The sequence below is a fragment of the Schistocerca serialis genome, chromosome 7 (assembly GCF_023864345.2).
Source record: "Schistocerca serialis cubense isolate TAMUIC-IGC-003099 chromosome 7, iqSchSeri2.2, whole genome shotgun sequence".
Lineage (NCBI taxonomy): Eukaryota > Metazoa > Arthropoda > Insecta > Orthoptera > Acrididae > Schistocerca > Schistocerca serialis.
In genome coordinates this window covers 25,643,856-25,659,538 of record NC_064644.1, presented here as the reverse complement: position 1 = coordinate 25,659,538, position 15,683 = coordinate 25,643,856, and the positions used below count along the sequence as shown (strand labels likewise).

Here is a 15,683-nt window from a genome sequence, read left to right as displayed (position 1 = left end):
AAATACCCCAGAAAAGCAATTCTGCACATTTCGTCGAGTTCTTATGTACCTGCATCAACATATATCAACCCCTAGATATTTAACATACACAGTTTTCAAGGCCTAAAGGATCAAAGAACTTAAAAAATTGGAGCTGTCAAAAACAGCAGACGGATTTTCTTATTAAGTTGTCTCTTAAGTTGTTACGCAAGGACATTAATTACGATGTAAATGTCGTAGAAAACCTTATGTGCAAATGTTAATTTCTTTTTTACCTGACATTATCATTAAGTAACTCTTAGATATGCAACATTCACAGTGTCTAAAGTTTAAACCATTACGTTAAAAGATCGTAACAAATAACCGCTATTAAAAACAGTTAACAGCTTTTATTATTAAGTTTTCCTCCATGGGAAGAGAAGTGTGTCCAAAAATAGTAATTTTTTGTTGGTCTGAGCTTTTCAGAGCGAGCGTCAAGGGTACAATTGCCAGTTTCCACTTTTAATTTGTTTAAACGATCAAGTAATGGTCTAGTCTGGAAGTCATTTATATAACTCATACATTCATTTATTCAAGTTTTGTTAAGACAGCGAGCCCTTAGAGGTCTAAGACGAGTCAAATAACATACTAAATGGCAGAAAAAGGTACTGAAACCCTTGTCTATGGTGTAGTAAAGAGATACGACCAGTGCTTATCTACATACATTGCCTTTCGCGGGAAAGTGTTTTGCTACTGAGCTACCCAAGCACGAATCACGCTGTGTCCTCATAGCTTTACTTCTCCCAGTGTCTCGTCTCCTACCTTCCAAACTTCACAGAACCTTTCTTTCAGGAGTGTTAGTTCTGTGTGGTTCGCAGGAGAGCTTCTGTAAAGTTTGGAAGGTAGGAGACGAGATACTGCAGAAGTAAAGCTGTGAGGACGGAGAGTTAGTCGTGCTTGGGTAGCTCAGTGGCAGAGCACTTGCACGCGAAAGGCAAAGGTCCCGAGTACGAGTCTCGGGGCGGCCCACAGTTTTAATCTGCCAGCAAGTTTCATATCAGCGCACACTCCGCTGTAGAGTGAAAATCTCATTCTAGAAAATCAACTACCTCGAGAAGAACCACTCTTCCACCTCTTACACTTTATCTTCTGCAGTTATTTAAAACGTACTAATGCATCTTGCACTAGTCTATTCCTCCTTCTGCTTCTATCTCCCCATCTTCTCCTCTTTCCTTTTTCTCTGTATCTCAGTCTCTCCTCACTCTGAGCTTTGTCCACCCCTCCCTCTCTCTGTCCATCTCCTTCCCCCTCTATCTATGTCCATCTCCTCTTTCTCAGTCTCTGTCTGTCCATCTCCTCCTCCCTCCCTCCTTCTCTCTCCACATAGACACTCTCACACACACCAATAGGAGGCTGGTGGCTCTTGCCCCTAGAGTATTTCTTTCCAGATTATACTCAACACGTGTATCAAATATGGTTGAAATCGTTCTAGGGGCTTTAGTTGAGGCTCTTACCCTTCACTTTATCCCGGTACACATAGGTCAAATACAAGTACATTTCACATATATTTAACAATTTCACAGTGTTTTTGCACGTATTTCACCCGCATTTCTAGCGAATTTCTCGACGTAGTTTCATCTTTACGCGGTTCAGTGTTCATGACGTAGTATATCCTGAACTGTTTGCTGTACAATGATATAATTTTGGGTGTACATCCATTGGTATACGTGGCTACTGTATGAGAAATGTGTTGTGAGTAGAAACAGTAGTAAATAAGTAATAAATTAAAACGTCATACATGATACGGCAATTTCTCACGCATCTCAGTGTTTATGGCAACATAATTCAAAAACTATGTCTTGTATAATCTTATATTACTGTAGGTACATGCAGCGGTATATATGTATACCGTCTGAAAAAGTTGTTCCGAATAGAGTTAGTAGCAAAGAAGTAATAAATCTATAAGATTTGAAGGTTGCTGCAGTTTTTCAACGATCACGGTGTACTATGAGCCGAACAATGGTATAATTTTTCTGGTTCATTCACTGGTATATGTGATCACTGTCTGAGAAATATGCCGCCAATACACTTAGTAGTAAAGAAGTAATAATTCATAACGTCATGCTTCATACGGCAGCTTTCATGCAAGAATAGCGAAAATGTAGTAAACGATAACCTTTTTCCATGCATCATTTTGTGTGGTTTGTTAGCGATAAAAAGTTTCGCAAGTGTTTGAAATTATGTGTGAAGTTTGTTCCAAGTCATGAAGTATTCTCATTTTCAATACTGGATGAGAAATGTGTAGCTATTCGAGCGTCGTGGGGTACATTGCTTTTCCACCCCTACCCCAACCTCTCTGATATGTAGGTGGTTCTTACCTCACAGCCACAATTTCCAGACACTAAGTGATATTTATATCAATTTTGGTTGAAATCGATCCCGTAGTTTAGGAGGAGTGAGGAACGTACATACATACTGAGTACATATGTGCATACTTATAAAGGGTGTTCCGAAATTCACGCTACAAACTTCTAGTACCTGTATAGGGGAGTGAGTACATAGTATTTTCAACAGAAACTCATCTCCGGAAACGTACCGTTTCCGTTCTGCGACGGTTTCAATGCAGATGTGTAACGCGTCCACGTCTGTTGAGGGAAAGAGGAAAGCCTGAGTTGCTGGCCCTGGTATGCAGTAGGGCAGACAAGATGGCGTGTACCACGTCAGACAGTCACCCGATGTCACTTAACGTCTGTCCTGCTGCTGCAGAGATAGAGGAAGCTCTGCTGCCACGAGTTCTGGCCGCTGCGCTAGAAACTGAAGAGACGCCAGGTGGAATGGAGAGTGCGTGGCAGAACATGCTTCGTAGTAACAGTGTCTGTATCAACGTTGGCGCTCCCTACATTGAGCCCATGTTGCAATGCGTCAGTACTGTTCTGTACGTGTCGTATGCTGGGTTAGTTTTTTGTTTTGGAATATTGTAAACAGGTACTGTTTAAGTGTTAATACAAACAAATTTGCTCAAGTAATAAACCGATGTTTCGTTATGTTTCCGTTCGAATTGTTACCTAATATTTGCACTGCGTAAGGTCTAGATCAGTTCCTCAAACAGAAGTTGATGAGCTCAACATTTGAATTCAGAAAGTCAGAGAACGGTACGTTTTAAGAAATTGAGTCCTGTTCAAAATATTATTTATTCACTCCCGTGTAGAAACATCAACACCTAGTGCTTCAAGTCCTGGAAATTTGTATCGGGAATTTCCGAACACCTTTTGTACGTATATCCATATTGTGGATTTACAATCCCCTGTGCAGGTAAGCTATTACGAACAGCACGGTGAATGCATTAACGTACCTAAGATAGACACAGAGCCCATACATACCACATTAGTACAAGTTTATATACCAACTAGCTCCACAGAAGATGAAGAGATTTAAGAAATATGTGATGAAATAGAGGAAATTATTCAGCTAGTTGAAGGAGACGAAAATTTAATAGCGATGGGTACTGGAATTCGATAGCAGGAAAAGAAAGAGAAGGAAAAAGAGTAGGTGAATATGACCTGGGCTAAAGGAATGAAATACGAAGCTTCCTGGTAGTGTTTTCCACAGAGCCACAATTTAATCATCGCTAACAATTCTTTTAAGAACCATGAAAGAAGGTTGTGTACGTCGAAGAGACTTACGGAAACTGGGAGGTTTCAGATTGATTATACAGGGTGTTACAAAAAGGTACGGCCAAACTTTCAGGAAACATTCCTCACGCACAAATAAAGAAAAGATGTTATGTGGACATGTGTCCGGAAACGCTTAATTTCCATGTTAGAGCTCATTTTAGTTTCGTCAGTATGTACTGTACTTCCTCGATTCCCTGCCATGATTTCATATGGGATACTCTACCTGTGCTGCTAGAACATGTGCCTTTACAAGTACGACACAACATGTGGTTCATGCACGATGGAGCTCCTGCACATTTCAGTCGAAGTGTTCGCACGCTTCTCAACAACAGATTCGGTGACCGATGGATTGGTAGAGGCGGAGCAATTCCATGGCCTCCACGCTCTCCTGACCTCAACCCTCCTGACTTTCATTTATTGGGGCATTTGAAAGCTCTTGTCTACGCAACCCCGGTACCAAATGTAGAGACTCTTCGTGCTCGTATTGTGGACGGCTGTGATACAATACGCCATTCTCCAGGGCTGCATCAGCGCATCAGAGATTCCATGCGACGGAGGGTGGATGCATGTATCATCGCTAACGGAGGACATTTTGAACATTTCCTGTAACAAAGTGTTTGAAGTCATCCTGGTACGTTCTGTTGCTGTGTGTTTCCATTCCATGATTAATGTGATTTGAAGAGAAGGAATAAAATGAGCTCTGACATGGAAAGTAAGCGTTTCCGGACACATGTTCACATAACATATTTTCTTTCTTTGTGTGTGAGGAATGTTTCCTGAAAGTTTGGCCGTACCGTTTTGTAACACCCTGTATAATGGTAAGACAGATATTTTGGAACAGCTTTTAAACTGTGAAACATTTCAAGCCTCAGATGAGGACCCTGACCACAATTTATTGGCTATGAACTGTAGATTAATCTAAACAAACTGCAGACACGTAAGAAATTTAGGATATGGGGCCTGGATAGTGTGAAAGAAACGGAGGTTATTGTGAGTTTCAGAGGAAGGTGGGTAGCTTTGGGAGATGAAATAAAGAAAGCAAAAGAGAATTAAACAGGTATAAAGGCAAGGCTAAGTAGAAATCTGTGGATAACACAGAAGATACTAAATTTCATTCATGAAACGAGAGAATACAAAAGTTCAGCAAATGAAGCAGATGTAAGGGAATACAAACGTCTGAAAAATGAGACTGACAGGAAGTGCAAAACAGCTAACCAGGAATGGCTAAAGGACAAATTTAAGTGTTTAGAGGCATATATCACTAGGGGAAAGACAGGTACCACGTACAGGAAAATTAAAGTGGCCTTTGAAGAAAAGAGAAGCAGATGTATGAATATCAAGAGTTTAGATGAAAAACCAATTCTGACCAAAGAGGGAAGCTGAAAGTTGAAACGGGTATGTATATAGAGAGTCTGTAAAATGGAGATGAACTTGAGGACAATATTATAGAAATGAAAGAGGACGCAGATGAAAATGAGATGGGAAATACGATACTGCCAGAAGAATGTGGTGGATCACTGAGAGACCTAAGTCGAAACAAGGCCCCTGGGTAGACGATATCCTGTCGGAATGACTAACAGCCTTGGGAGAGCCAGCCATGACCAAACTCTTCCATCTGGCGTGCAAGATAAATGAATCAGTCGAATTCCCACAGACTCCAAATAGAATGTAATAATTCCAGTTCCAAAGGAAGTAGGTGCTGACAGCTGTCAACGTTACCGAACTATTAGTTTAATAAGTCATGGTTGTTAAATACTAACACAAATACTTTACGGAAGAACGGAAAACTGGTAGACGCCGACCTCGGATAAAATCAGTTTTGATTCGCGAGAAATGTATCAAGACGCGAGGCAGTAGTGAGCCTACGAGTCCCTGGTAGCTGAGTGGTCAGCGCGACAGACTGTCAATCCTAAGGGCCCGGGTCCGATTCCCGGCTGGCTCGGAGATTTTCCCCGCTCAGGGACTGGGTGTTGTGTTGCCTTATCATCATCATTTCATCCTCATCGACACGCAACTCGCCGAAGTAGCGTCAACTCGAAATACTTTCACCAGGCGAGCGGTCTACCCGACGGGAGGCCCTAGTCACACGGTATTAATTAAGTAATTAATTGATCTTAGAAGATAGGTTAAGGAAAGACAAATCTACGTTTATAGCATTTGTAGACCTAGAAAAAGCTTTTGAAGCTCCTGACTGGAATACTCTCATTGAAACTGTGAATGTAATTGGGGGTATAATTGGTGAGAAAAGAGATTTGTGGCAGAACTTAACTACAAGAACGGATCGACTGACAATACAAATTCTGAGACATTAAGGCATCACCTATTTAGTACTCATCAAACCAGTCTTCGGACTGTTGACCTCAACAACAACAACAAACTATTGTCTACCAGAAAAATATAATAAATTTCCACATCAGACTTTAGGGCTCGATTCGGAATGTTAGTTAGCGAATCATAGACTACATTGAAATATTTTTTTACTGTAACTCCACGATCGCTTGCAGCTGTCAAATTTGTGTGTTATTGGTACTATTGTGTAGTTTCGGCCACGAAATGTTTGGAGGTACATTAGTAATTATTTATAATGCAGAATAATCTTATCTCCATCCGAATTTAAATATGCTAGGCTCTTGAACTGTCTGGTATATAACAAAACTCTTGATTTGAGTACTCCGAGGGTGATATAATTTGTGTTGTTAAAACTGCCAGCTAGCAAATGTTATTGTTACTACACTTCAGTTGGTCAAATTCACACAGTAAAATGTATTCAGAGTTATTGTACAATCATCGGTTGTGTAAGAGAAGGGTGGAGTTGATCAGCACTGTTTTTCAGCTTCTAAGTGCCGAATCAATGAAGGGTGTTAAAGTCATTTTAAGAAAAGGATTGAAAGTATTAAGGGGGTAAATAATAGCAGCGAGGTTTACAGAGGAAATTGCACCTCTGTAGGTTGTAAAGAAGACTCAGAAGTCCTGTTGAATGGAATGGGCAGCTCACTTAACATAGAATATTTACGAATAATTAACGAAACGAAGAATGTGATGAAGAATAGTAGTGGAAAGCACGTTACAGACATGCTTAACACCGCATACTTTGGAACGTCACAATACTGTAAAAGGTGGTGCAATAGACGTATTGTACATTCGCAATCCTCGGCATATGGTATGGGCGCCCTAGGAGCAGAACACCTGCAGTTCGCTGACCCATCCTTACCCCAGAGCATCGCCGCCGCCTGCCGGTCAACACACTGACCGCTTACCGCAACCAGGACCACTTCCGCACGCGCAGTACGTGACTTCAGCACCAGACGCACCACCGCAGTGTGGAAAGTGAGACGAGCATCATTGAGAATCTGGGAAAGAAGAAGCTGGAAGCAAGTGAAATAAGGTGCTTCGAAAGAGCGTTAAAAAACGTAATGTACAGACAAAATAGAAAAATAAACGAGGGAAACTGTAATATCTCTTTATATTCTACTAATTATCCCTTCGCAATTCTATGAGTGAATTACGTTTCCTACTTGACCATCTATAAAGTGGCAGAATCCATGCGCAAAATAGTACAGTACTATTACTATTCCATGAGCGCATAATTACTCTTTGTAATATTCTCTCTGGTGTTTTGAGAGCACTTGTAATTTTGCTATCGATGTTACTGGAAGAAAGAGATTGAAAATATATTGTATGCTACTCAAGAAAATATATACTGAGCATTTACATCAAAGGTGTGTAAGGAATTTCATTATGTATGTATTCTCTAATTGGAAATTTTCACGGAGGTGTCGTTTCGTTGGTAATCAGATGGGAACTTCCGATGAATTGGAAACGAACCTGCAATTATTAGATCCAAGAGCTCCATTATTTCATCGGATAGTTAAACTCTATTAGAGCAAACTTTCCGCTTGATCTGAGGTTTCCCGACTGACTACGCAACGCAAGAAAGACATTTTATTTTCACAGGGTTGCAAAATGGTTCAAATGGCTCTGAGCACTATGGGACTCAACGGCTGTGGTCATAAGTCCCCTATAACTTAGAACTACTTAAACGTAACTAACCTAAGGTCATCACACACATCCATGCCCGAGGCAGGATTCGAACCTGCGACCGTAGCGGTCGTGCGGTTCCAGACTGTAGCGCCTTTAACCGCCCGGCCACTCCGGCCGGCACAGGGTTGCAGATCGCTAAGAATCATCGAGACTGTGGACAAGGAGAGTCATCGTCCGACTCTGATGAAACAAGTAAAGCTTAATCATGAATTTCTTGAGCGACTGTGATGACTGTGATAAGGCTGCTTATGAATGAAATCATTAATAAAATACTAATAACTAACTTTCCTCCTCACCAGCAACCAGTATAAACACAATATTAATTAAAATTATAGAAACAGAACAGATGATGACAGAAGTCTATGGAAGACACTTAAGATGGGACAGGTTACTGTGACTTCTATCCTAGCACCCAGGAAAAATTGTGATGATAGTGGAAGGACTGGCGTATTCGAGTACATAACAGCTTATAGAGAATGTTACCTCTAGTAGTTAGACTGAGATAGTGAAGTCATCAGATTATCAAAAGAAATTACAAAATGATTCAGACAATAGATCTGTATGAAAAGTGTGGTTCATCCTCATCCGTAGTACAAGGACTTATTTAGATTTCGGTAACACAATAAATACGATATTGCAGTGACGGTATTGTTTAAGAGGTACTATGCAACGATGTTTCGGACATACGTGTATGCTTGTCCGAAGGAACATTGCGCCGTACTTCTCAACAACGCAGTCCCTGCAATATCGTATTTATCCGCCAATACCAGGTAGCGACCATCAATTAAAATATCTTCGCACTGTGTGGGAATTACATAATGTGTGTACGAGTGCAGATGGTGACCCAAGAGCGACGACATATGGAAGTTTTGCTCTGGCCATGAGACGCGCACCGATAGCGAAAGCGGTTAAAGCGGCCTCTTGCGTAAAGCAGGAAATCTGGGTTCGAGTCCCGAATTTTCACTGTGGTCATTTCATTATACAGCTGATGGTGGTCGGTAATCGCAACAGCGAATACGTTTCGTGTATAACACGATAAATCACACAAGTCTAATGATTATCCATGCAACTATATCTACATCTACATCTAAATCCATACTCCGCAGTCCACCATACAGTGCGTGGCGGAGTGTACCTCGTAGCACAACTAGCATCTTCTCTCCCTGTTCCACACCCATACAGAGCGAGGGAAAAATGACTGCCTATATGTCTCTGTACGAGCCCTAATCTCTCTTATCTTATCTTTGTGGTCTTTCCACGAAATGTAAGTTGGTGGCAGTAAAATTGTACTGCAGTCAGCCTCAAATGCTGGTTCTCTAAATTTCCTCAGTAGCGATTCACGAAAAGAACGCCTCCTTTCCTCTAGAGACTCCCACCAGAGTTCCTGAAGCATTTCCGTAGCACTCGCGTGATGATCAAACCTACTAGTAACAAATCTAGCAGCCCGCCTCTGAATTCCTTCTATGTCCTCCCTCAATCCGACCTAATAGCGATCCCAAACGCTCGAGCAGTACTCAAGAATAGGTCGTATCAGTGTTTTATAAGCGGTCTCCTTTACAGATGAACCACATCTTCCCAAAATTCTACCAATGAACCGAAGACGACTATCCGCCTTCCCCACAACTCCCATTACATGTTCGTCCCACTTCTTATCGCTCTGCAATGTTACGCCTAAATATTTAATCGTCGTGACTCTGTCAAGTGCTACACTACTAATGGAGTATTCAAACATTACGGGATTCTTTTTCCTATTCATCTGCATTAATTTACATTTATCTATATTTAGAGTTAGCTACCATTCTTTACACCAATCACAAATCGTGTCCAAGTCATCTTGTATCCTCCTACAGTCACTCAACGACGACACCTTCCCGTACACCACAGCATCATCAGCAAACAGCCGCACATTGCTATCCACTCTATCTATCCACCCTATCCAAAAGATCATTTATCTAGATAGAAAACAACAGCGGACCTACCACACTTCCCTGGGGCACTCCAGACGATACCCTCACCTCCGATGAACACTCACCATCGAGGAAAACATACTGGGTTCTGTTACTTAAGAAGTCTTTGAGCCACTCACATACTTGGGAACCAATCCCATACGCTCGTTCCTTACTTAGGAGTCTGCAGTGGGGCACCGAGTCAAACGCTTTCCCTAAGTCAAGGAATGTGGCATCCGTCTGATACCCTTCACCCATGGATTCGGAAGATATCCTGTGAACCAAGAGCTAACAATTACAAACTACTTAAATTGGAACGACCACATAAATAATGTTGTAGTTACAGAGGACCAAAGACTGCGTGCTATTGGCACAACACTTAAAAAATGCAACAGGTCTACTAAAGAGACTGCCTACACTTCCCTTGTCCGACTTCTGTAGTACTGCTGCGCGGTACGGGTATCCCTACCAGATAGTGTTGACGGAAGACATCGAAAAATTTCAAAATTTCAAACTATATATATTCAACATCTGTCCTTCAAGTGTAACGAACGAGTAACGGAGTTTATATTTCATACCTGCCACAGCACATTTGTGTTCGTGGGGTTTCTATTCCAATATATATATATATATATATATATATATATATATATATATATATATATATATATATATACTATTAATGAATTGCTTATGCATGTTGGTGAAGGCGGATCGCTCTCCAATTGTACCTCCATTTTTCCGTTTGTTTAACTGGGTGTACCAAAGCTCTCACGTCCGCACTGATTTTCGACGATGTTATAACTTGCGCTAGGGACCGCATCTACCTTCTTTCGAAGTTAGCAGGCAACTACGCTGTTATGCGGCGGCTCGTTTCGGCCCATTCAGCATCTGTCCTTCAACTGTAACGAGCGACTAACGGAGTTTATATTTCATACCTACCACAGCACATTTGTGTTCGTGGGGTTTCTATTCTAATTCGAACGTTTGACTAACGCTATACGTATTCGGAATATCGTTTCTCCGTCTTCCGTTAACTATACGTGGTTAACATTATGAAGACAATTAATAACATTTGTGAAATACAACTTTGTTTGCGGAAAACATAATGATGTTCCAAGTTGCCAGTTTTTCCACGACAAACGACTCTCAACAACTTATTATATGCATAATTGTTGCTACTGATTGCCGGGAATTATATATATATATATATATATATATATATATATATATATATATATATATGTGTGTGTGTGTGTGTGTGTGTGTGTGAATATACACACATTTGAATTACAAAAAACAAATACAAAAAAAAAGTAGCATGGCGCGAGATTCAATCCGGTGACCTTCGGATTTCGAACCGGAGAGCTTACCGCTGCGCCACGACGCTGTAGAAAAATATTAATCGTAGAGAGTATTTCTCCGCAACGGTTTCTTTTAACTGTCGATTTTCTCGGCAACGGCTGAGAAGTGCATCTTGGTGCTTTGCCACATTACACCTCTGGCCATGAGCTTTTATTATGCGCAGTATGAATCGAATCTGAATTTCACAATTGGCGGCCTCCCCTTGTTAGTCACTATTTTCACAGTAATCACGTAAAGTTCGTTTTGTTTACATATCGCGGCCAGGCCTAACTTTTGAGCTTTCAGATTAAACTTCATACCGCAATTTTAAGTGCATTTACTGATAGTTTAGTGTGCTAAATACGTTTGCTGCCCCTTTATATCTGTAGAGTATCGTCATCTCTTAAGTAATTTACAGTAGAAAACATCTGAACAACTGTTTACATAGTCGAGAGTAGGCCTAATTTTTCGTACACGTATTTTCATTGTTTTCCGGTAACTTAATTGTCTTTCTGTTACTAAAATCGATTTGTACCATGAGTGTAAAGTGCCTGACGTGCCGTAGAATCGTTAGCTCCGGGGTCTTGTGTGATGGAAGTAGTAACTTTTTCCATTGGGGCGATTGTAGTGGCGTTGGAATTGGGAAAATGAGCGAGACTCATCAGTGGTTCTGTAGACTATGCAGTAGAGATAGAAAGATTGTGGAACAGGAGGGGAAAATTGCTGCCCTTCAGGCTGAGTTAGATGAGGCTAGGCGAGAACTGGGCAGGTTAAGGTGGGAGAAGGGTAAACAGGGGTGGGAGTGGCAACAGGCATAAGGAACAGGCCAAGAAATTCCTCTGACAGCTTTGTTATTAATGTACAAAATAGGTTTCACCTGTTGTCTCAGTCAGAAACTGATGAGCCTCTCACAGAAGTAGGTGTAGACAGGACTCAACAAGCTTTCAGCAGCAAATTGAATAAGAATGTAGGGAAGTCTGCAAAGAGAAAGAAAGTCTTGTTGCTAGGTAGTTCGCATGCTAGGGGTGTGGGCCAACTTCTGCAGGATGAATTAGGGTCAAAATACCAGGTCACATGGTTTTTCAAACCTAGTGCTGGACTGGGGCAGGTTACAGAGGATTCAGGTTCACTATGTAGAGGCTGTACTAAGGAAGATACCGTGGTTATTGTGGTTGGGCCGGGCAACAGTATTGACAGAGATCCGGGGTACAGCACAGAGTGTGACCTGGCAAAGATTGCGTCAACATCGAGTCATACCAGTGTTGGGTTTGTGTCGGTTCTGGAGCGCCACGACAGACCTCATTTGAGCTCTTCTGTCAGGAGAGTTAATTTGGAGTTGGAACGGCTACTTGGATCTGGTGCAGAGTCTCACATTGGTGTGGTTCCTGTTGATTCACTCTGTAGGTGGGACTATACTAGACATGGCCTACACCTCAACAAGAAAGAGAAGGCTAAACTGGCTGGACGGATAGCAGGAAATTTAAGGGGGGAGGAACTACATCTCATGGTGGAAACTCTTTTGTAGTGTAAGATCAGTGTCCAGTGGGAAACTCAGCCAGCCAAGTACTAAAGATGTTTAAAAAAGTTCAAGATACTCACATAAGTAAAGTGAAAAATAATGTTAGTTGTTGTTGTTGTTGTGGTCTTCAGTCCTGAGACTGATTTGATGCAGCTCTCCGTGCTACTCTATCCTGTGCAAGCTTCTTCATCTCCCAGTACCTACTGCAACCTACATCCTTCTGAATCTGCTTAGTGTATTGATCTCTTGGTCTCCCTCTACGATTTTTACCCTCCACGCTGCCCTCCAATGCTAAATTTGTGATCCCTTGATGCCTCAAAACATGTCCTACCAACCGATCCCTTCTTCTAGTCAAGTTGTGCCACAAACTTCTCTTCTCCCCAATCCTATTCAATACCTCCTCATTAGTTACGTGATCTACTCACCTTATCTTCAGCATTCTTCTGTAGCACCACATTTCGAAAGCTTCTATTCTCTTCTTGTCCAAACTGATTATCGTCCATGATTCACTTCCATACATGGCTACGCTCCATACAAATACTTTCAGAAACGACTTCCTGACACTTAAATCTATACTCGATGTTAACAAATTTCTCTTCTTCAGAAACGCTTTCCTTGCCATTGCCAGTCTACATTTTATATCCTCTCTACTTCGACCATCATCAGTTATTTTACTCCCTAAATAGCAAAACTCCTTTACTGCTTTAAGTGTCTCATTTCCTAATCTAATCCCCTCAGCATCATCCGATTTAATTTGACTACATTCCATTATCCTCGTTTTGCTTTTGTTGATGTTCATCTTATATCCTCCTTTCAAGACACTGTCCATTCCGTTCAACTGCTCTTCCAAGTCCTTTGCTGTCTCTGACAGAATTACAATGTCATCGGCAAACCTCAAAGTTTTTATTTCTTCTCCATGGATTTTAATACCTACTCCGAATTTTTCTTTTGTTTCCTTTACTGTTTGCTCAATATACAGATTGAATAACATCGGGGAGAGGCTACAACCCTGTCTCACTCCTTTCCCAACCACTGCTTCCCTTTCATGCCCCTCGACTCTTATAACTGCCATCTGGTTTCTGTACAAATTGTAAATAGCCTTTCGCTCCCTGTATTTTACCCCGGCCACCTTCAGAATTTGAAAGAGAGTATTCCAGTTAACATTGTCAAAAGCTTTCTCTAAGTCTACAAATGCTAGAAACGTAGGTTTGCCTTTTCTTAATCTTTCTTCTAAGATAAGTCGTAAAGTCAGTATTGCCTCACGTGTTCCAACATTTCTACGGAATCCAAACTGATCTTCCCTGAGGTCCGCTTCTACCAGTTTTTCCATTCGTCTGTAAAGAATTCGCGTTAGTATTTTGCAGCTGTGACTTATTAAACTGATAGTTCGGTAATTTTCACATCTGTCAACACCTGCTTTCTTTGGGATTGGAATTATTATATTCTTCTTGAAGTCTGTGGGTATTTCGCCTGTCTCATACATCTTGCTCACCAGATGGTAGAGTTTTGTCATGACTGGCTCTCCCAAGGCCATCAGTAGTTCTAATGGAATGTTGTCTACTCCCGGGGCCTTGTTTCGACTCAGGTCTTTCAGTGCTCTGTCAAACTCTTCACGCAGTATCATGTCTCCCATTTCATCGTCATCTACATCCTCTTCCATTTCTATAATATTGTCCTCAAGTACATCGCCCTTGTATAAACCCTCTATATACTCCTTCCACCTTTCTGCCTTCCCTTCTTTGCTTAGAACTGGGTTGCCATCTGAGCTCTTGATATTCATACAAGTGGTTCTCTTCTCTCCAAAGGTCTCTTTAATTTTCTTGTAGGCAGTATCTATCTTACCCCTAGTGAGACAAGCCTCTACATCCTTACATTTGTCCTCTAGCCATCCCTGCTTAACCATTTTGCACTTCCTGTCGATCTCATTTTTGAGACGTTTGTATTCCTTTTTGCCTGCTTCATTTCATCAAAATATTGGTGGATTGAAGAATAAAATTGATGAGCTTCTGCTTAGTTTAAAAGATATAGAAACTGAGTATGTAATAAATGTACTATGCCTGTCTGAGCATCACATTTTCACTGATATGCAGAAGGTTAGCATCAATGGGTACAAATTAGCTGCACATGTAAGTAGAGATAATATGATGAGAGGAGGAGTTGCCATATATGTCAAAAGCTTCCACAGTGTACGAAATTTAGAAACTAAAAATTTTGTGTAGAGAAACATATGGAAGCATGTAGGTTAGGGTTAGGTTAGTGTTGTTTAACGTCCCGTCGACAACGAGGTCATTAGGGACGGAGCGCAAGCTCGGGTTAGGGAAGGATGGGGAAGGAAATCGGCCGTGCCCTTTCATAGGAACCATCCCGGCATTTGCCTGAAACGATGTAGGGAAATCACGGAAAACCTAAATCAGGATGGCTGGAGACGGGATTGAACCGTCGTCCTCCCGAATGCGAGTCCAGTGTGCTAACCACTGCGCCACCTCGCTCGGTTGGAAGCATGTACCACTGAACTTAAACTAAATGATTGCACTTTCATAATTGTAACAGTGTATAGGTCCCCCTCAGGGAATTTCCAGCTGTTTCTAGAAAACTTGGATGCTTTGTTGTGCTATCTGTCAGACAGGGGGAAGCAAATTATCATTTGTGGGGATTTCAATGTTGATTCCCTGAAAGAGTGTAATAGGAAGAATGACCTTGTATTATTACTCAGTTCTTTCAATTTCAGCTCCGTCATTGATTTTCCTACTCGGATAACAAAGAACAGCAGGACATTGATAGATAACTTTTTTATAGACCATGATAAGTTTAAGGACATAAATGCTTATCCTGTTGAGAATGGTCTTTCAGATCATGATGCACACCTAGTTACAGTACATGACATAGCTCCATGCAGTATATCAAATCATACATTCAGAGCAGTGTGTTCAATTAACAATATAAATATTGCAAACTTCAGGGAAAGCCCACAGCAGCTAGACTGGGATGAAGTGTATAAGGAACCCGATGCAAACTTGAAATATAACTTATTTCACGATACATTTTTAAGGGTATTTGAAAATTGTTTTCCCAACATATAAAAAACCTTGTCTAACTAAAGGAATAAGAATATCTTGCAACCGTAAAAAGTCCAGAAGCATGTGTATCATGTCTGAGATCAGTAACTCTAATAATAAAATTAAAGCAATTTGGAATATTATT

At 41.1% G+C, this 15,683-nt stretch overlaps 1 protein-coding gene across 1 annotated transcript in view; it reads right to left on the bottom strand.

The window, feature by feature from the left end:
• The window catches only part of LOC126412596 (probable cytochrome P450 6a14), a 98,038-nt gene that overhangs the window by 16,706 nt on the left and 65,649 nt on the right, over positions 1–15,683 (bottom strand). The gene's annotated exons all lie outside the window — the stretch shown is intronic.